The sequence below is a fragment of the Brachionichthys hirsutus genome, chromosome 23 (genome assembly GCF_040956055.1).
Source record: "Brachionichthys hirsutus isolate HB-005 chromosome 23, CSIRO-AGI_Bhir_v1, whole genome shotgun sequence".
In the NCBI taxonomy this organism is placed as follows: Eukaryota; Metazoa; Chordata; class Actinopteri; order Lophiiformes; family Brachionichthyidae; genus Brachionichthys; species Brachionichthys hirsutus.
In genome coordinates, this window is record NC_090919.1 from 4,998,083 (window position 1) to 5,019,305 (window position 21,223).

At 46.4% G+C, this 21,223-nt stretch overlaps 1 protein-coding gene across 1 annotated transcript in view; it reads left to right on the forward strand.

The window, feature by feature from the left end:
- Positions 1-21,223, forward strand: part of sorcs2 (sortilin-related VPS10 domain containing receptor 2) — a 196,514-nt gene that overhangs the window by 11,496 nt on the left and 163,795 nt on the right. The window lies entirely within an intron of this gene.

Below are 21,223 nucleotides of genomic sequence, written 5' to 3' on the forward strand. Positions count from 1 at the left end.
AGTAATGCCTTTTTTTTGTCGTCTTCTGGATTTAATTTTGTCAGTTTCGGACAAAGAAAATCCAAATTATCTGCCAATATTTGCGCTGCCTTATGTTTTTTTTTTTTTACCAGAGACTGTGTCTTGGATACTGATAATCAATTTGTGCTCCCAGTATCTCTGCCTGTCTGCACTTATCGATCCAGCCTCATGCTGAGCGTGTGGATGGTGATCATTTTAATTTTGTTTTTAATGTCAGGCATCTCTGCTCTGAATCCCAACTCCACAAACGGACGAAAAGCATACAAAGGGGGTTTTCGGCCCTGCGAATTTTCTTTGACCTTTCTAGCCCCACTGGCAGAGAGTAAAAGCCATTTCTAGGCTTTTGCTCAGGTTTTTCTTTTTCATTTTCGCAGTGTGTCTCTTTGAGTGGCAGCATCTGGGCCACATTCCGCTGCTGTCAGACCTGACCTTTTCTCTGGGCTCGGAGCCCTGCGCGCTATAAAACATCACTCAGCCTACGTAACTTCAGATAAAGCTCTTTAAGAAGGTGCTATCCTTGATGATAAAACGTGACACTGCATCCTTCTCTGATGTCTAAGCTTGAATTGTGTGTCCATTTTCCCTGTCAGTGTCCATCCTTGTTAGTCCCAGTAGGCCGTGGAAAGAGGGCATTCTTTTCCAGTGTTCCAGCCTTGTTACCCCCCCCGGTAAACCTCATCTTCCATTCAGCCTCTCTCTTACCATTCCTTGTTCCCTGAATCTGCAGCAGGGGGACGACAACCAGCCACTGTGTGAATTTAAAAACATTCGGTGAGGCTGCTCTTCTCGTGCTTGAGTCCTTAAACTATGTATTGATGGTGGCAGATTTGATTGTCAAGCAGCAAAAAATAAAGGGAACTTTCTTCCCCTCACTCTCATGAATCATTTTATTGGAACTGGCCTCCAACATGGCTGCCGCTTGCCAAGAAACCACCCTTATTCCTGCCGGTGGCTCAACGCGGCATCTTTTGACACTTTTGGGTAGGGAGGATGCTTGTTGTAGAAAAGGAGTGTTGTAGTTCTGGCTTGCGTCTCTCTCCACATCCGTCACAATGGCTGCCAAAATCCCCATGACCTCATTCTCATTAACGCTGCTTCAAATGCAGTGGCTCAATGCTGAGGGGCTCCGCTGCTGAATGCATGAAGCCTGCTAGCTGCATTATAAAAATATTTGTACTTATAATATATTTGACTGCAGAAAGTATGCGCATAGTTCCCTCATGTGCAGACAATAAGAGGTAACTACGCATGCAGGGCTGTTTTAGCAGGAGCCATAGTACTCCTTTCTAATTGATTGTCCTCCAGTGGACGTTTGTGCACAAAGTGTTTTTAGAAATGGATTTCCCGTTCTCGTCAATAAATCAAGGCTAAAAGCAGAACCGTCAAGTCGAGCTTTTCCAATCGGCTCAGATTGGCAGATGAGTTTCTCAAATGATGCACAAGCTATTTTGCCTTGAAGACACTTTATGCAGCACGTTATGTTGCACCAGAGTGAAATGAAACCTGTAATGGCTTCATCAGACGAGGAAATGAGTTGGTATCGGGGGCGCCTGTTATTCCAAGTGTAATACCTTTTTGAAATGACTAAATTATGACAGAATCCTGTGTTTCGAGCCTTAAGAGATAGTTCTGATTAAAAACGAAGACCAGGATGGAAGCAGGCCCCTTCTGGAGGTTAGTTTACTACTTCCTCCTGGCCCGTGACCCCCACCCCCAGATGCCAAATCTGCTTTGTGAAACATCCTCATCTGCGTATTTAGGCCACCATCGCTGGGGAGACGCTGTGAAGACGCAGGGGGGGAAATAAGCAAAGCACTGAGGAGAATTTAGCAGGGACCGACCTCATTATGTGAGCGACGCCTGCTGTGTTAATGCTGATTGGCTTCAATTAGCCAGTCGGCACCGACACAGCAACACGCGTGTCCCTCTGGTGCCGCGTCTATTATTAGCATGGCAGCGTCTTATTTCACTGGCAGACGGGATTATCCTGAGACTGGGACAGCGACGGGACACGTAATGTTAATGAGACCTATAATGGGATAAACACCTGCATCGCGTTGATATTCCTGCAACCCACATCAGCCCCCCCCCCCCCCCCCCCCCACCCATATTTTTCTCTGCTTTGGCCCGATTGTAAAAGATTTGTGTCGGAATCCTCCGATCGGGATATAAAAATATTCCATTTCCCATGAATACATGATTGGCTGCGATGCCGCTGAGATGATGCTGCTGATTTTGTGGCATTACGGGGGGGGGGGGGGGGGGGCTGATGTGGGTTGCGACAGCTGCAAAAGCCGAGGATACACGCATGCTATCACCGTCCAACGCTCACTCGCACAAGACGCGCCTATACGCTGACATGCTTTTGTGAGACGGAACCCAAGAGGGCCACCATCGCGGCAGGTCACCGGCAGCTGCCCGTTTGTGGGGCTTCAGTGCACGCTGTGCACGCACGTCTGAGTGATTACAGCCGTCCAAGATTGTGTGTGTGTGTGTTGCGTTTATCAGTATTCTTGTATTCTTCAAAGTTGAATATTTGCTGAATGCTGCTGCCCTCTCCACGGCTACATTTACACGCCGTGCCTTCACATCATCCTGAGTGCTCGTGCTCATTTCATCGCGGCCACATTTAGGAAAATGTAGACGTCCATATAATTTTCTGACCTCGTCCCATTTGTGTTCCCTCAGCCTTAAACCAGGGCGCTGCAGCTGGAGTGTTTCCTTCCAGAGGTTTCCTACTCTTTTCTGTCATGTGACGCGAACCTGCACCAGAGTGAAACCCAATATATTTCCACAGGGACCCAGTGAAAACATTTTTGTGTCACTCTTTGTGTGGTCAGTGCTCAGAGGTAATTGCTCTTGATTGACTGAGTGGATGGTCAGAGCCTGGGAACCCACCGTTTGGATGTCGCCACCAAAAACCAATGGTCGGCTCAAACTGAACATTCCTCTCCACCCACGGGAATTTTAAACCTTCAGCAGGAGACAAATTCCACAAAACGCATTCCATACGTCCTTCATAATGTCTTGATGGCTTCAACATTTGCACATTTATCACGTCCTTCGCCCATACCTCTTTGTTTCTCCTGTACTGGCCTTAGTGGTTTGCACCCAACTGGCCAATACCATGTAATCTGGGACGTCTGGGAGACCGGGGCAAAAGACAAGGAGCAGGAAGAGGCAGAGATCCAGATAATTACATGGGTAATCGTAGGAGATTTTGGCAATGCCCAAACACAGAATAAAGAGGCTGCTTTTAATCCGATAATGGCCCCCGGGCAGAGTGATTCTTCTTGGGCTGGGCTGTGGCTCCACACACACACATACAGTCTATCAGGCCGGGACGCTCCTGTAATTACATATTCTTCATGTCGATGCAGCCACACGGAGCGGATGCATGAGGGCCGGTCAGCAGATTGAGGTGTGGGACGATCGGGAAAACAAGCATCAGAAGCGAGCTTGAAATGAACGAAAGGGAGGTGGGAGGCGGCGGGGGGGGGGGGGGGGGGGGTCCTGTGGGTAATCAGGCTGTTGTGTTCGAGCTGAGATAAGGGCAGAATTTCAGAGATGGCTTTCAGATGCCCTTTTTTCTGTTTAGTTGTTGAACCAGAGACGTTTACTTTCTCACATGTCCTTCGTTTTATCGGCAGCATCCTCAAGTGAACTTGAGATTTATTGTCAGAACTTTTTTCTTTGACACTCCCAAATTATATGGCTTGCAGCTTCTGGAGCATTCTGACCAGTCACATTAAAGAGACATCTTGTGCATGAATCTGAATTTATCGTCTCATACTTCTATAAGTATCGAGTGGTTTCGGCTTACACTAGGAACCTAGTAGCGCCATGAAGTATGTTTCAACAGTCACTGTTTACGATATGCATCAAAATGTCAAAAGTACTGCTTATCAGTAACCATGACGAAATGGTACGTGACATGTTAGTGCTCGCAATACCATGATTCCATGCATACCAAGGAAATGTGGGATGGTTAGGAAATAGAGAGGGTAGGATGACTCGAATGTCCACATCTGTTGAAGAGATGAGTGGCGGCCATTGATATTTTACCTTATTGTTATTAGGTGACTATGCAAAGGGATCTGGTGCTTGAATATTTATACTGTTTGATACGTTAACCTGGGCAAAAATCTTACAGCCACCATTTTTAAAGGTTGACTAAATGACATTCACTGCCACTAGATGTCACTCACGAGCGCTAGGCTGCTAGCTTGCAATGTTGAAGAAAGACAACCGTACGGTTTGATTTGAAAGATTAGCGTCTCTTCGCCCTCTAATCAGTTGTTTGTGCAACGATGAACAACGAAAGCCGTTGAAAAGTTGTGCGATTCCCTCGACGGCTTCTAGTCTACCACCACCAGGCGGGGGGGTCGGTTCCATCCGACTGGGTCGGTTCCATCCTCTGACCTCAGCTCCAGCGATCCGTTTGAAACCGTTTGGCTGTGTTTGCCGAGCGGTGGCTTAGTTAGATTTTTGGGACCTCTTTGTCTGATGGGCTGGTGGCCATTGGCTTTTCCCCTCTATGTGATATATATGTGAACTGTGCCGTATAGACGATCATGGGTCCCACGATCTGCCCTCTGAGGCCATACAGGGAGGGGGGAGGGGAGGGGAGGGGGAGGGGGGGGGGGGGGGTCTAATCAAATGGTGCTCTGGTCGCTGTCATCTGCTTTTGGCCAACTGTGTTCCTTTTCATGCCTTCCACATGAACCCTACTCGATCCATCAGGGCACTTTCCAGCTCTAACTTCGAGCCAAAGCCGCCCTTTCCCCAAACACAAGCTTCGTGTGTTGACTCTGAAAAGGGACATGCACATCCTGGAGAAGACTGACTCCTCTTTGTGAACTGATCTCAAGGACTCGGAGCCGAACAAAGAAGAAGCGACGTTGTTGCATGTCGGCTGTTCCTAAGCTGTTCACCTCTGAGGAGAGGGATGTGACCCTGCACTGGTTGGAATGCCATTCCACCAGCCTTGTGTTAACGCACCATTCAAAGGAAAGGCCCTTAGTTTTACTGTGAATATTAAAAAAAGCGAGGATGGACTCGTTTGTTTCAGGCACTCGGTGTCCTGTAATTCTCTGTTCGAGCTTCGAGCTGTTCTTCCTGCGTTTTTCGTTTTTGTTCTGAACTGCAAAAGATGAATTTGCAGACGGACAGAAGCAAAGAGCAGCTGCGAAGGTTTCTGTGACGCTGTGTGGAAGGATGGGTGAGTCACATTCCGACTGTCCTCACCTCATCCAGGTGTGCAGGCTCAATCACGGCATCTGCAGAAACACTTCTCCAACATTTCGCTTTGACTGGGCAGACCTTTTTTCATCACGCAGTGGGAACATGCGTGTGTGTTGGGGACATCCCGGTTGCCATCTGAAGCCGCTGTGTCCTCGGTGAGTCACTCAGCCTGGGCTGTGGTGAAAAGCAGCTGTTGTTGGATGACTGTGTGTTGCAGAGAGGAAGTAAAAGGATCAGACGTGACCTTTGGTGGAGCTCTTTAACAATGCCTTGGAAACTTAACACTGTCTCTGACATTTACTCCCTGTTGTGGAATGCAGACATTGCATGGCATAGAATGGAAACGAAACAAGCATGTTATTCTAAATAATCGTCCTTTATTATAACACAATACATCACACTTTCAAGTGGCAGTTAAGTTGTATTTCATACAGGAAAATTATTGCTGAAGTATTTTTTTTTCCAGCTTAAGTTGTGTGTAAATATATGTAGAATAAGGCTTTTTGTTTATACTCAAAATTTAAGGAAAAATGTTTTTTAAATAGTGTGAAACTGTTATTCAGAAATATGAAGATCTTTGATTGTAGGAAGACATGAAGATAATATCAGCATATTCTTCTTGTGCATTTAAAATGTTTACATGGTAGTAGAAAGGTAGAAGTAGTCCAAGGACTCCTCTTTCAATTTGTCGTGTTGTAATATTAAATGAAGCTTTTGGCCATTTAACTAATTTAATCGCACTTGTGAGGTCCGTACTGACCTCACCATTTAAAAAAATATATATATATTCGTGCATTTTTTTTTCTCATCAGGAAATCCTTCATCCGATTAAGTTTTCCTGAAAATGATAAACATTTTAGTGTAAAGTCTGAACCCACTCAACAATATTCAACATGTGCCAAGTTAGAGAATTTACCCTTTCCCAGAACAATAACCCCCCCCCCCAAATTTCAACCAAAATCTACAGGTTTGACCCCCCTGTGTTTCATTGTATTCACACTTTAAGCAGATTGTACGCTTTAATATACATCATGACATTTAATTGGTCTACAATCTAGATTATATTGTGTTTTTCACTGTTGATTTTCCCACACGTTCCAGAGTTAGACACTTTATTCAGAGATTCTGACTCCAGGAAACCGAGACACAGCTGATTTGGCAGGACTGAGCTAATCTCCATTTACGCACTAGAAAGCACTCTGAGCACAAGCCGCCGCCAAGGCAGCTCATTTCCCCCCATTATGTCATTGGACCTAAAAGCAATAGTCCCGTGACGGTTTGACCGTCATAATAAACTGTCGCCAGGGGAAACATTTCCTCCTCGGTGGTGGTAATAAGATGCAATTATTAAATCAACAATGTTAAATGTCTTATCAGGAGGATGTTGAACTGGTGTGGGGGGGAATAGCTCCAGAACAACATTACATAACCTGCCCGGAAAGGATGGGAGGACAGATAGATTTTGATGCTCTGGATTTCTGTTCTTGCTCCTCCAGAAGTGGAATAAGCCGTTATCGTCTCTTCTGAGTCGTTTCATGAGATTTTCACGGAGGCCGGCGGCCCCTCTTCTTTAGACCTTCTTCTCTGAGCTTCATAAGAAGTTTGGATCGGGAAAACAAAGAGTGGCCTGTATTGCTTTTTTAAAAGAAATTGGTTAAATTTCAAAAAGCTGAATATATATACGCTGGTTCAAGCTGATGAAAGCTATGGAAAGTTGCTTTTCTAACATCCAACATCATAAGGTAGATATTCCTGCAGGGAGTCAGGGCTTCATTGTTCAGGCTGGCATGGGAGTCCGCTGGCCAGAGGCTCGGTGGCAGCGGCTGCCACCGCACCTTCAATCCCCTGAGACGAGCGCCCCTTCTGACAAAGGCGCTTTGTGGGGGGCTGTAATTGAATGGGTCCACCTTTTTAATAGCCTACCTGTCCAGTAACACCTGTAATTACTGTGGGCGACCTGGGAGGTCATTGGTAATTATAACTGAGCTAAGCTGTGATGATAGCACTTGTGGAGTGACCCAGACAATTCCTAAAAAAAAAAGAACAAATTCCCCCCTTTCATGAAACAGAATTGTTTTCCTCCAACGCGTCTCCCTTACATGTTATATAAAACGAACTTCTGTAAAATGACTGTTCTGTCCGTAAATCCAGGACATAGTGTTCCCGGTGAACTTCAAACCGTGGGAAACGGCCCATTTTTATTCTTATTATCTTTTGTTGTATTCTCTTGTGCTGCCTGCGTGGGTGTGCACGCCTCTTCTCCACCTTCCTCCTGTCTGCTGGGGTGCTCCTTCGTCCTCCCCGCCAACCTGCAGCAGCTCTCGGGAGCATCATCGCTCAACTTCCTGTAACTTCTACTCGGGTGGGGGAAAGGCAGAATAGTTGTGTTCATGCACGCTCTAAAAAAAAAAAAAAAAGAGCGCATTTGATATGAAAAGAGAAACGAGGATTAAAGTGCCATGTAACTGAAAACATTTGTCACCATAGAAACTGCAGTTCCTGACAGTGTATGGGGGGGGGGGGCATTACAACCTGTCACTGGTACATTGAGTCCTGCATCAAAAGCTGAAAGGCCACCTACTGTGGCGACGCATTGGAATTCCTCCTGCTTGATTCCGACAGTGATCACAAGTCGTTGCGAGTGTAACCTCGTACACGTTTGTGCGTCGCTGTTGGTGCGTGTGAATGGGTACCACGCCGTCGGTCCCCTGTGAATGTAAATTGCTGAGTTCTTTCTTTATTTGCCTGGAGGTGGAAAACTGAATCTCTCTCTGGTCAGCTGTGACGACTGGAAACAAAGAGCTTGTGAAAGGAGGGGAAAAATATCCGAATGAACAATACACTTGGGGTCCATGAGAAGCAACTACCTGTGTAAACAGTCCTGCTCTGGGGGGGGGGGGGGGGGCTCCAGCTGCATGAATATGCAAGTAGCATTCAGCAGCTGCAGCTCCTTGTGTGGAGGCTTAAATATACCGTGTCGTGCTAAACAATAGAATGTGAGCACGGTGAAACCGTGTCGGACCTTGGCGAATGTGGAATCTGTCTCTCCAGTCAGCTGAAGCATAAAGCTGTCACTGCACAAACGTGCAGGCTCACAGGAGTGATTTACTATGGGAGGAAGGTGTCGCCCACCCCTCGTTCAGGAGCCCCTTCTGCAGTGGATGGAAGTACACGAGGGGCACAGTTTCGCAACATTCGGTGCTTTCCTCGCTGAAAATCACTCTGAGGGGCATAAATCGGGCTGTCACCAAGCCTTGGGACGTTGCCAGTCCCAATGGACTCTCCAGTGGCATTTGGCTCTTGGAGACTTAATAATGAAGCTAATGACTGTCACCGGTGTTTGATTAAACCGCTGCCCCGGCTGCCTGGGGGCTCAGGTGTACTGGCTGTAATTAACACATGGTAATTAATTTACTGAGGATGAGCAGGAGGAAGATGAGGGTGCCCCAGAGGTAAAAAAAAAAAAAAAGCATTTGCAAATCTCAGCCGCAAGTTTAAAGAAAAACGCATGCCTTTCCAAGTTCAGGTGAATCCTCTCAAACCTTGACTTGGCCTCCTCCATCCCAAAGAAGGTTGGGTCAGCTCTTGATGGTTCTCTGATGGCATTTCACACCCATCTTGAAAAGCCGTTTTTGTGCTGTTCCAAGCGACGGTATGTCTTCAATGACAGGTAATTTGCATTCTATCGGGGCCTTGATGGTTAAATCAGACGACATCGTGGTACTTCTGCAGAACTGTTTCTCATTTAAGTCATTGAAGCTTGAAATTATCTCAGCCTTGCTGACAGGTTTTGTAAAAGTTGTAGAAAAGAGATAAAAAAAAAAAAATCTGTCACTTCATATTTAATTGACTTGTCAGCTCTGAAACCATTAGAAGAATGAAGCGCAGCTGGATATCATTAAGTCCGGCCTCGGCTCTGGACGCCTTCGGGTCAGGACGATGACCTCTGCGCAGGATAAGAACCGATGGTCAGCGGTTATCTACACTTTAGTGTCTCCCCTTACTCGAGTCCATAAATGATCCTGGCCCGGTCGCAACGCCTTTAAAATGTTAAACGGCATTTAGCGGCGCTTCATCGGCCATAATTTGGGAGAACTGAATTTCCATGATTTTTGTGTTTGAAGGCCAATAATTCAGCAGAAAAAATAGAATTATTGATACTGAATTCAGATGCGAACCCGATCCACAGAGCGCCGCTAACGGCGTTCTGCAGTCTCCTCCACATCTGTCATCTTTCTTTCTATCGCTTCATCCTTTCCAGTTTCCTTTTGAACCCTCCTTTCTCTCCTGAGCTCTTCTTTTTACTTCTTTTCATTCCTCCGCCTCCACAGTGTCTTTCTTCTCCGCTTTGGCTCTACGTATAGCTCAGAATCTGCCGACGCCATCGTCTACCATCTCTATTCCCTTCCCTTCGCCCATCTCATTCGTTTTCCTTGTTGGTCTTTCATTGCGTCAGTCTTAGCATCTTTGTCTATCCAAGCACAAACGCGCACACGACATGCACACATGGTTGTGTTTACATCACTTGAGAACTCCGATAAACCTTTATTCCGAAAACTAAAGTTGTTGTTTTTTATACCAAATGAGAAGCAAATGTTTGCGTCTCTCCTTTTCCATTACAGTTTTACATGACAGCTTTTGTGAGAAATTCGAAGGCAACACTTTCCAAGTTGCTGATGGTCGAGGACGGACCCGACCGGCTTCTGCGTCTATCAGTAGACATGCAAACTATAATGTGCTGCGGGCCTACCCTCCATCCAGAGTGTGATGATTTATGATCGATATACATTTATATAACCACAACGTGAGGGAAGAACATGCACCTAGACGCACACACACGCTGAGTCTGCTGTGAATAGATAAGAGGTGTGTGGAGATTAGCCTGTTGTCTTAAGCAGGCCAGAATGCAAGAGGACGTGAAGGGGAACAGCGGTTCCGCTGTTAGCTGCGCTGATAGTCGCTAACACGGGTTCATGCACACTGGTGCAGATAGCTCCCTCAGCTAAAACGCGGAGCGCTGGGCGTGTGTTCGTTCCGGGTGTATTTTAGATTCCGTGTTTCGTGGTTTTTGGGATCAAGCCGCGGCCTGGTTTTGATGCTGCATGTTCACCTGGCTTCACCGCATGGAAACAGTTTTCAACTTTGATTATAAAAATCACTGAACTGCGTAACCTCTACTTTGCTGCCTGCATCTGGGTCCTCCCACCGTGTCCTCGTTGCTCTGATTTCATTCATCGCCGATTTCCAGCCTTATTTTTCAGAATATTCATCGTGCGGAGACGGTTTGGTGCGCGCGGTGCACCTCCTAACCCCGTCCACGTCAACAATCCTTTTTGAATTTGGTTGACCCTTCAGATGTGAGCATCCCGCGGAGACTTCCAGTCAAGCGGCTCCAAACAATGATCTCCAGACGCGTCGGGGTGAATGAGTCCCCCTGTTGTCTCTCAGCACCGTGACTCCTGGCAGTGCCTCACTCGTCTCCAGATCGATGGACGTCTCAGGTCACAGGCAGCTGTTTCGGTTCTACCTCTGAAGCGGGACTAAAACGCGTTCATCGACGACAACTGGGAGCATCGAATGCATGACTTCATTCATTGCCCGCCACGCCCGACCCCTGCAGGGACTTGCCAACCCCCGTCTTGGTCTCTTAAGGTGTTCTTCATTGCGCTTGCATCACGGCAGCTGCCCGGCGCAGCTTTTCTCTGTGCTATTTATTCTCTGCTTACCATAGTATTGAATTATAAGGCTTAACCTTGCACTGTGGGTAAATTGAGTGCTCAGATTGTCTATTGCGTCATTTGGCACATTTCTAAAAGCTGCCAAAAAATATCGTCACAGCTGAAAAACATTGGCTCTCCAGGGGGAGCCTTGGCGGGTGGCAGCGATCCAATCGGCCACAGCCCGAAGGAAACATCAGGCTGTGAAAGTCCTCTCTGGTTTTGATCCCGTCCCTCTTGGAACGTGAAAACCCGTATGCCGTGCAACCGATCTACGAGTGAAGGCAGTAATGTTCCTATTTACGCTACAGTACATGCGTTAGGGTTGGGGTTTCGGGTTCTGTTCTTTGTTCTCTCAAGTCATTACAAGATCCTCTTTCAGTTAAAAATCAATATCATCACATTTTCAAAACAAACATTTCCATCTGTGTAAATTTCAGGGCTACGACGAGTGCTGTCGTGTAGAACAATCACAGATGGATGCTGCTAATGAAAGCTCACTTTGGGGACCATGGAGCAGGCAAAGCTTGTCACTCAGCTTCCAAACCGTAGACGGTTTTCACTGGTGCCAACGAGCTCACATCCTGTTTATAGCTGCTCAGCTTTCATCTGCATTTTTCCTGACACTTGTTTTTTTTTTTTTTTTTCCCGTGTGCAGTTTTGCCTGGAGCGAGAATAGCTGTGATCCTCTGTCTGCCGTAGCTTCTTTGGGAGGTTTGCCTATTATGTTTCAGCGGGAGGACGCCAATATGCATCTATGATTGTGGGCGCAAGCACAAAAAAAGAGCATTGATGGCAATGAGTTTTGAGTGATGGATTAATATAATCTTTCTATGTTTTAAGATGATTACGCCCCTCCGGTCGAGATCAAAGCCCTTTAAGCGCACGTTGGTGCAACTCGGCAGCAGTAGAATCGAGGATCCAAGTGAAGGGCTCAGTTCAGCTGTTTATTTCCCCCTCTGCTCTCGTTCTCTTTTCTTGCACTGCTTCCTCGAATGAGCGTGGCGGCGCTAAACCGCACACGGCAACAGGCGGTTCAATGACAGACGGCTCTGGTGGGACTGCTAAACCCAAAGGCATGCTGGGTATGTGGCACTAAACATTCCGAATGGGTGGGGGGGACTCGGCAGCTGCCTTCCTTCCCAGCATAGTCCTTCACCTGGAGCGTCGTCCTGGGAGGTTTCCTCTGCTCGCACAGACGGATGCGCATTTTAATTTCATTTGATTTTCCTTGTCAAGTTCAGGGAGATCCGTGCTGGGAGAAGAAGTGTTTCGTTCAGAGAGAGATGTAGATATGCTGGAACGTAATATACAGGAGGAGCAGGATGTGCGGGACAGGGAAGGCTTGTATAATGGCGTTAATCCATCTTTAAATATGCCATTATTGAGGAATGTGTAGCGTGAGAGTCTCAGCAGCTGAACACACTCGTGGATACTGCATGTACCCATTGTGCTGCGTATGCGGGACACTCCTGCTGCAGCATTCAACACACACAGAGCCTTAACATGGAACCAGGACCAAATTAATGAATTAAACTTTTTTTTTTTTAAATGGCCCTTTATCTTAAGCGGACGTTCTAAAATGCTCTAAGGCTCCGTTGTCTGTTGTCGACTTATCTATTAAAGTGTTTACATATTAACCTCTACAAAAAAAATCTATTATCACCCACCAATGAGCCTGATCCATAGCTTACAACAAGGAACGTTCAGTTTGACTTTTATTTCTGCTGATCAGTTCTAACGTGGTTTAAGACCGACTTAATATAGATCCTTACATTGATATGGATTGACCGGATCTATAATTTGTGCTTCATTTATAGCAGGGACATTGCGGCGACCCAAGCGATAAACCTTTAATAAGCCATGCACCACTTATTTTTATATAATACAAATGTGATTACTGCTGTATATACTCGCGTATTCAGGCCTAATGTCAGGAGCTATGGCTGTGAAACAACTCCAATAGTATCAATGGCCTTCCAGGCTACATGAAACAACATGTTCACCTTTAAGTCTTCTCTCTCACATTTAGGGAACTTAAGGATGACGACAGACCGAGCAGAGTTTTGAAGAGTCACGTCGTCGGCCAGTCGAACGGCATTACCGTCATCGGCTTTTCAGGAACCGGCTTTAAACGAGCTGCGAGGGCTCCGGCGGTTTGTGGGAAGCAGTCTTGCGTAGAGTCACGCTAATGTACCCGGACAGCGCGTGCATCGGAGTGTGGCGGCCTCGGTATGTGTTGTGAGAATACTTGGATACTAAAAGAATGCATGCTGTTAAACATGTGGAAGTCACACCATATGAATGAACGGAAAGGTTGCTTCTACGTCTTTGGCGTGGATGAAGACCCTCAGCCAGTAAACCTTATCCACGCTATGAGCACGGATTAGAGCCGCGGTTGGGATGGTTGCTTCAGGTGCTGACGAGCGCCTAAAGGTCCGCCCCCCCCCCCCCCCCCTCCCCCGGTTGGCTTTCCCCTTTTTTGTTTCTGCAGTTGTGGAAAGGAAATACAATGATATTAGATTAGATTAATATTCCACTTTTGTACAGGATGTAAATGCGTTTGCTTATTTCTAGACGAGCGACAGGACGGGGAGAGAAAGGCAAAGAGACGATGAGGGCTTAATTACAGGATGCAACCCGGGTGCTGAGTCTTTACCCCTCTACATTTACTTACTGCCCTGATAAAATGACTCTCCCCGGCGCTCTAATGGGCCTTTTTATTCGGCGGTCCTCATTTCATGCCCCTCCCTGGTTTTCACTGCTGCAGTTAATCTGGCTTTTGATAATGAGATATTGCTGTCGGTAGCGGGAGCCGCCCCACATGCCCCGGTCCGAGCTAGTGATCCCACCGGCCTTCCCACCACTGTTGTGAAATGTATTGATCGATTCAAGTGGGAACAGTGTGCATGGTGGGAAACATAAAACGCACATCTCAGCAGGATACATGAAATTATGATGAGCAGTATAAAAATCATCAAAAGTTTCCTTTGGCGTCATTGAGCGTCTTTGCCTCTGCCCGGCGCCCCGTTGTGTAAAACCAAAGCCTCTCAGTGCAGCAGCCACATGATGTTTATTAGAATTATCTTAAATGTTTGTCTCCTCCTGTTTTCCACTCATCTGTCTGCCATTTGTTGACCTGCTGGGACATATTGCAATCAGTCAGACATGAATGAGAGATAAATGGACCCGCTCCTGAGTCCTGCGTGGAGAGCGAGGCTGTTGGGTCTCCTTCGTCGTGGCGCAGCTTGTTTATGAATGCAGACAAGCCCGACGTCCCTCTTTAACCCTCTCCATGCCCTCCTCGTGGCCGATCTGCTAACGTGCACCTTTGCCGTTGATTGAATCTCGCTGCTGCCGTTAATAAACCGGTGCAATATTCTCTCCTCGTCTTTGCTGCATGCTAATTCGTGAGAGACGAATGACGTGATTAGCGATCTGCTGGCAAATAAGTGGATGTCAAAAGTAATTATACCTTCCCCGTGTAATGAATCACGGATGTCAGGACATGGCAGGGCTGATTCTAAGAGATATGCTGGATGTAGCCAGCTGTACACAGCAACCATTAAGGATGCACTGTATGTCAATAATCTAGTTCCACCTGTTGTTTGCTTGTTTAATGATTTATTCTGCAGATATTCAAGGAATCTGTTTTTTTTGTTAAATATCCCCAGACAATATTTTGCGATCCTTTGTGCAGATTCTCACCTCCATCACGTACGACGTGTGAGAGGATTCCTGCGTGGTGGAGGCCGTCGCTCTACTGATGCTCCTGTGACTTATTTGTACCGTTAGCACATTTTTACACTCCTGGAATAAAAGAGCAACAATCATTTGCATCAGCTTCCTTTACTTTAACACACATGTGACAGCCAAAGCTTGAGGGAATAATACTAATGACACTTGCCCATCGCATTAACACATTAACGGACGTTGTTTTCGCCGACACCCGAGTGAAGGCGACGCCACATTACATATGGAAAATGCCTAGGATGCAGGAAGAATGGGAAGCGGCACGGTGACAAGGACATCACGCTCCATAAAGCGTAGCAGGATGCGAACAGGGCAGTGATGGATTTTGCTGGGGGATTAGTTATGTCTGCTTCTAGAGCTGCACTAAAAAAAAAATGCCGAAGTCGTTTGTGTGTGAGAGCGGGTGAAATACGAGCGGGATAAAGTGACTCCGACAGCTGAGAATGTTAACTTGCCAGTACATTCAAGACATGAGATTTGTCTCTTGTTTTCTCAGACCTGCAAACATACCAGATGCGTACTTGGTTGTGTTCATGCAATCATGCGCACACAAATACAAAGGGTGTAGTGGATTATTTTTTTCCCTCTGAAACGGAACAGAACGTCGCATCATCACAGTTTAGGAAATTGAATTGCCAAAATAAAATAAGAACAGAGGAAATCTAAGGGCTGAAAGATGAAATCAGAAACTTTCTGAATCCTTTTAGGGACGTCATCTGCAGCATCGATGCCGAATCAATTTCTATTAATAGTATAATAATACTGATAATAATAATGGTAATAAATTATTACAACTCTTTCATGGCCCGCTTTAAGTCTCCACTCTCACTCGCAGCTCGTCTGCAGATCTGACGTGTTCTGCAACAAGAACCTGACAGCGTTCGCCTCCACGCAGCTGATTAGCTCCTGATGTGGTGAAATAACGCTAATCAGCGGATTATTTTATCTACAGAGAGCAATCGGCATCTAAGTGGGTGACAATTAGAGATGCACCATACCCGACTGATATTAGCCTCGCATTATCAGCAATAATTGCAGGATATGATCAGAATCCAATTGAAAAAAAGCCATCCGTTTACACATTTCCTTAAATGCAGCACAGAGATGTAGATCTGACTCGGAGCTCTTTTGCCCAAACCCTTTCAGCACATCTTCAGCTCATTACACATGTTTGCAGGGCTGGAAATGCTGACAAGCATCAATAAAACATTTGTGCTGCTAATTTTAGATGGGGAGGGGAAACAAAAAATAAAATCAAGATGACATCCGGCATCGGCTGCAAATGCAACGCAGCAGAAAATGAATGCTGAGGCTCAAACATTGGCAGTCGACTTGGTTACTGCTGCCGTGCCCTCTTCCTTCTGTCAGATTATATAACAAAAATGAATCTGGATGAGGCCAGGGGCCAGACCCTTTACACAGCGGAGAGGGGGGGGTTTATCCTAAACCCGCTTCAATACGCCCCGTTTGGCACTTTCAAACTTCACTACTTGTTAAAAAAAAAAAAAGCTTTCACCAAAACACCGCCACCGGGCCGGCCGCACAGGAGGGTCCCTTTGTGCTTTGTCGTAGATCTTTATTTTTGGACGTGGGTTGCTGTTTGGATGGGAGGGAGGAGTGGGAGGGAGGAGGGGGGAGTAGAGAGCAAATGGTCGAAGGCAATAGCTTCATAAGCACATTACAAAGATGTAATGTAATGGATGCTCGGGATGTTTCCATGTGGATACCAAAGGAAACCGCGTTGGTGTCGCTTCAAATAAATCTTCATTCATACAATCAATCCCTGCAGTTCCATTCCTTTTACAGGCGCGAGCACCTGCAGCATTCACACGTACAGTCGGATGCAACCCACGCACGCGGCCCGAACCCAAGGCGCTCCTTAGACGGCAACAATAACGAGGACGTCGTTAATTTGCCCAAACGAGCAGGGGGCGAGTAATTAATTAACGGCAACGCTTTTACTTAATTAGCTCCACATGAAAGGAGAACGGTGGAGGTGGAGGATGAGGTGTGCGGCTGACTCCATGTATCATCCGTGTAAGCAGCGGTGCTTAATGGTGGAAGGGAGCGCCTCATGATGGCTGAAGGAATATGACATAGGTGGCTAATGTGACTAATTGGTTCATGCAGATGACGTGCTTGATGCTATCGGGCATCCCGGTTGCAGACAAATACAGTTCGTCTTTTGGCAGCTCTGCTGCTGCAGGGCGCCCCCCCCTCTCTGCCATCTCCACGCGCACACACTTTCATGCCTCTGTGTGCACATTCACGCGGGTCCCACCCACTCCCGGGGATTTTTCCACACTTCTCCCCGATCGTTCCCTGGGAGAGCTTTTGCTTTCCTAGCTGCAGGCTGAAGGAGAACCTTATCAAGTGCATGAGGATACCAAGCCCTTCCTCCCCGAGGGTCACGTAGCCCTCTGCGTTTAATCCACCAATTCAGCGTTATTGCACGCCGTATACATATTCAGGGCTACGAAAGCTGTAGCATCAAAGAGGGCCTCTTAACCTCTGTCTTAATTCCTCCAGTGCTCTTTGACAACGTTCCCTAGCTGGCTTTGGTGCCCATCACAGCTAAGTACGGTTCCCTCTCATCGTGGATATGGTAAAGGTTTGAGAAGTAGCTTTCTGGTTGTTGTGGGACCCTTTTTTATAAATTAAAAGCCCTTACTGCTTTGCAGCTGCTCACGGGTCCACCGGGAGAAGACGACCGGTCCGCTCTGGCTCCCACACATTTTTAAACATACAACATTTCAAGAAATGAGTCATTTACTTTGAAATGCAAATTAGCCAGTGTGCATTGGGCTCAAATACTCTGAAGATTTCCTCCCTCCTCCAAGAGAGGCTTTTCAAGGGTTTGTGGCATTAGATGCACAAGATAGATCAAAGTTGTTGCCGAGCCTCGATACCTCATGGTGTACATGCAAATCGGTTTGGTGGAGGGTTGAAACGGGCTTCAAGTTGAGGGGATGAACTGAGGGTCAGACGGGGATTGCTATTTGTTGAAGTTCTTAGTTTGTGAGGGGGAGAGGCAAATGAACCGATTAAGGATTGTGAAAAATAAGTCAAAATGGAGAGAGGAAAAAAAAAAGCTGAATGAATTTTCCTGATTATACACAAACTTCCTCCCCGGAGCCGCCGAGTGATGGGTAACCACTTTTAATTTGAATGCCAAGCTGTGGCGACGAGACCAATTCACCAACACAAAGTTTATGTCTTTCCCCTCCATTAACAAGGACATTCGACACCCTCACATATTTTATGTCCTATTTTTATGAATGGATTGTAAAGCTGGGTTTAATACCCTTTGATACATTTATGGGGGGCAGTGTTTAATGTTAAATGTGGAAAGGTAACAGTGTAACAACCAGACTCCAAAGTGTGTTTGGAATGTGAGACTAGAAACAAGAACCTGTGTTTTTTTTTTTTTTTTTAATACACTGAAGTCCTTCCTGTTCTCATCAGACATCAAACCATTTTTCGATCTCCTTCAAATGCACAAGTTATCCTTCAGTGTCTGGAAGACGAGGCTTAACGTGAAACTGCTTTTTTGTTGTTGGTTAAATGCAGTCCTAAAATCTATGCATTTAGGATTAGAAAAGATCGGTGACATTTGGTTCGATACAGGAAGCAATCTCTGGTCTGTCATGATGAATGTCACCCACAACTCTGCTCTGACCTCCGACCCTCTCGCTCGCCAGGTTGAGGCGAGAAGTCGCCGTTATCGTCTTGTCCTGATGTGGGTTTTTTTTGCGTTGTCACATCCAGATGTGGTGTTTCATGGCTTATTATCATGTGTCTGCAAAAAAACAAAAACGGCTGCCAAATTCATGTTCAGTGAAATACTAAAATTGAACAGCAAGCAGACACCGTGGCGTGATTATTCCTTTGTACATCTGTCATCTCCCACTAACGTGACCCGGGGAGCGGCGGGCTGCGTGATGCAGCGGGGCTTTAAAGGCAAAGCAGCGTCGCCCCGGTGTGAACGTGAGCTCTGACTCCGCTCTGGCCTTTGACTGTGCTCTAATCCTCTCCACGCTTCCATCGAGACGGATCAGACGCGATGAGGTCAGAGGACGCCGGGCTAATGCAATCACACGATTTAACCAGATAGAGCACGACGGCGATGTGTGTGTTTGTGTGTCCGAGCTGACGATGAATACAACGCAGTATGAATGCAGGTTTTTTTCCCCGAGCTGTTATAAGATGAAAATCTAGAACATGTCTCTCTATTAAAGAATTGAGTTTTGACAGCCTGGTTTAATACACCCGATGTAGTGGTTGAATTGTAATCGTGTGTGTGTGTGTGTGTGTGTGTGTGTGTGTGTGTGTGTGTACACACACCACCAACATGGACTCCCTTTGCATTATTAAACCACGGAAAAAATTAGGTGGGCTTTACGAGATGGCTTCAATTCACCAGAGGCCTTTGTCGGGTTATTCATGAGGCCACAGGGAACTGTTGTGTGAGACCAAGTCGAATATTTTCAGTTGGATTCTAATTCAAAGCTTGGAACACGAGTACTTAATGGAAACAAAGAGGAACGAACCCAGAGCTCTGGGGGTTTGTAAAAAATCTGTTTGTTGGTTGCTTTGACTTTATCATTTCTTTCAATCGGCTCTCTTCCTCTCAATCCTCCCGTCCACAAGTGAATAGAACGCAAAGGACGCGCCGGCCCCCGTTATTAATTATGCATACTACTCTCATGCAAGTCCTATCTGGACTGGGAGCGATTAATAATGGAGCAGCTTTGTAATTACATGGCGCTCTTCAGATTATTTTCAATTCACTCTCTCCCGCCCCTTTTTTTTTTTTTTACCTCGTTATCTTTTTCATCCTCCTTCTCCCCCCTCAGCTCTGTCCATTTTGCTCTGTTTCTTTTTAGTTAAATGCAATCTGTTCTCATCAGCATAGTCTTTTATCTTGCACACTGTAGACGGCCTCTGCCTGCCTGGCAGTTCTTGTCCTTTTAGTATAGCTGTTGGATTGCTCGTCTTTCATTTATCTGTTGTTGTGTTTTTGTCACTTGTAGAGGTTTTGGTTCTATAGATGTTCCACCCCAACCAACACCAGAAATGTTTTCTCCAGCATGCTCCGGATCTACTCCTAGGACCTCCTTCCAGGTTCCTGTTAAACTCAGAAAGGATGGTCTATGAATTAGTAATAATCTTTTTGATAACATGCCAATCATTCGAGTGCCTGAGGCCTCTCTATCTGGTGTCCCAAATAGATGATCTTGTTGGACTCTTGCTGCTTCACCTCGACATTATGAGGCTTGATGCTAAATTGCAGTACTCTGTCATTACCACGTTTACTTCACATCTTGCTGACAACGAATTAATTCCATCCATCCTCCTCGTTAACACCAATCTATCCATGAAGCACTTATAGGATGAAATTAAAATTCATGCATTGACGTTTGGAGAGAATTACGGTACTACTTCAGCTCTTATTTATCATCCAGCGTATCTCGCCAGCTAGTCTCATCACACATTAGAGTGTTTCCATGCAATCACGCGCCAATTATACCATAAATAACCGTAAACACCGCCTCCGTATCCACGATGAGCCTCGTCAAAGATCTGCCGCGCAGGGCAGTGATTAGTTGATTGGTGGGCTTGTCAGCTTCCCTTCCTGTCTGCCCTGCTCACAGAGGGCTCTGATTGGCTGGCGCGGTGACAGAGGCTTTGACGGGCGCTGTGGGAGGAGAGGGAGGGAAGGCGTTTGCACTAAGGGATGAGGGGCAAGGCTTCCAAAAATAGCTTGCGTCTGTGCCGGGACAAAAGAAGAGGCCGTGCATGCGTCTGCCTGTTTGTGTGTAACCTGTGAAATCTTAATAGCAGCAGCACAACGGACCCTGTCCTGTCATTAGAAATCTCCGCAGACACAAAGACTCGCTATAATAATACTGGCTACAGACACGGTGTGTGAGAGACAGAGTTAAAGAGGAAGAGGAAAAGAATAAGACACCATTCAGTCCTCAGGGGACGAGAGAGAGGAAGATGCTCGTCTTCCTCCTTTGTTCCAAGCTCTATTTTGAAAGTACAAACAGGCAAATGTTCAAACTCCCCCCCCCCCCGCCCCGTATCTTGGCAGGGAGGCGCCGGTCGATGTTAAGAACCGCTCTGTCTGGGATGTGAGCCGTTGCACGGTGAATCGACAAATCAGTGATTGATTTCTTCACCTGCTTGGGGGGTGGGGGTGGGGGGCAGCCTGAGGGAGACAGGTAAAAGATGGAGAGAAAACAGAGGTGGGGGGGGGGGAGGCAGACGAGGAGCGCCTGAGCATGGTGAGGCGGAGGAAATCAGAGTGAGAATAATAAAAGGGCAGCAGACTGAAAAGCAATATTAAGAGGAAACCAGAATGTCTGGAAAAAGATGTGAAGATGTCATGAAGTCTGTATTAAAGCCCGGATTTTACCTCCCAGAAGGACGAGTTTCATTTGCCTTTATGGCTCAAACAGTGTACAACGTTTGATTTAATTGGA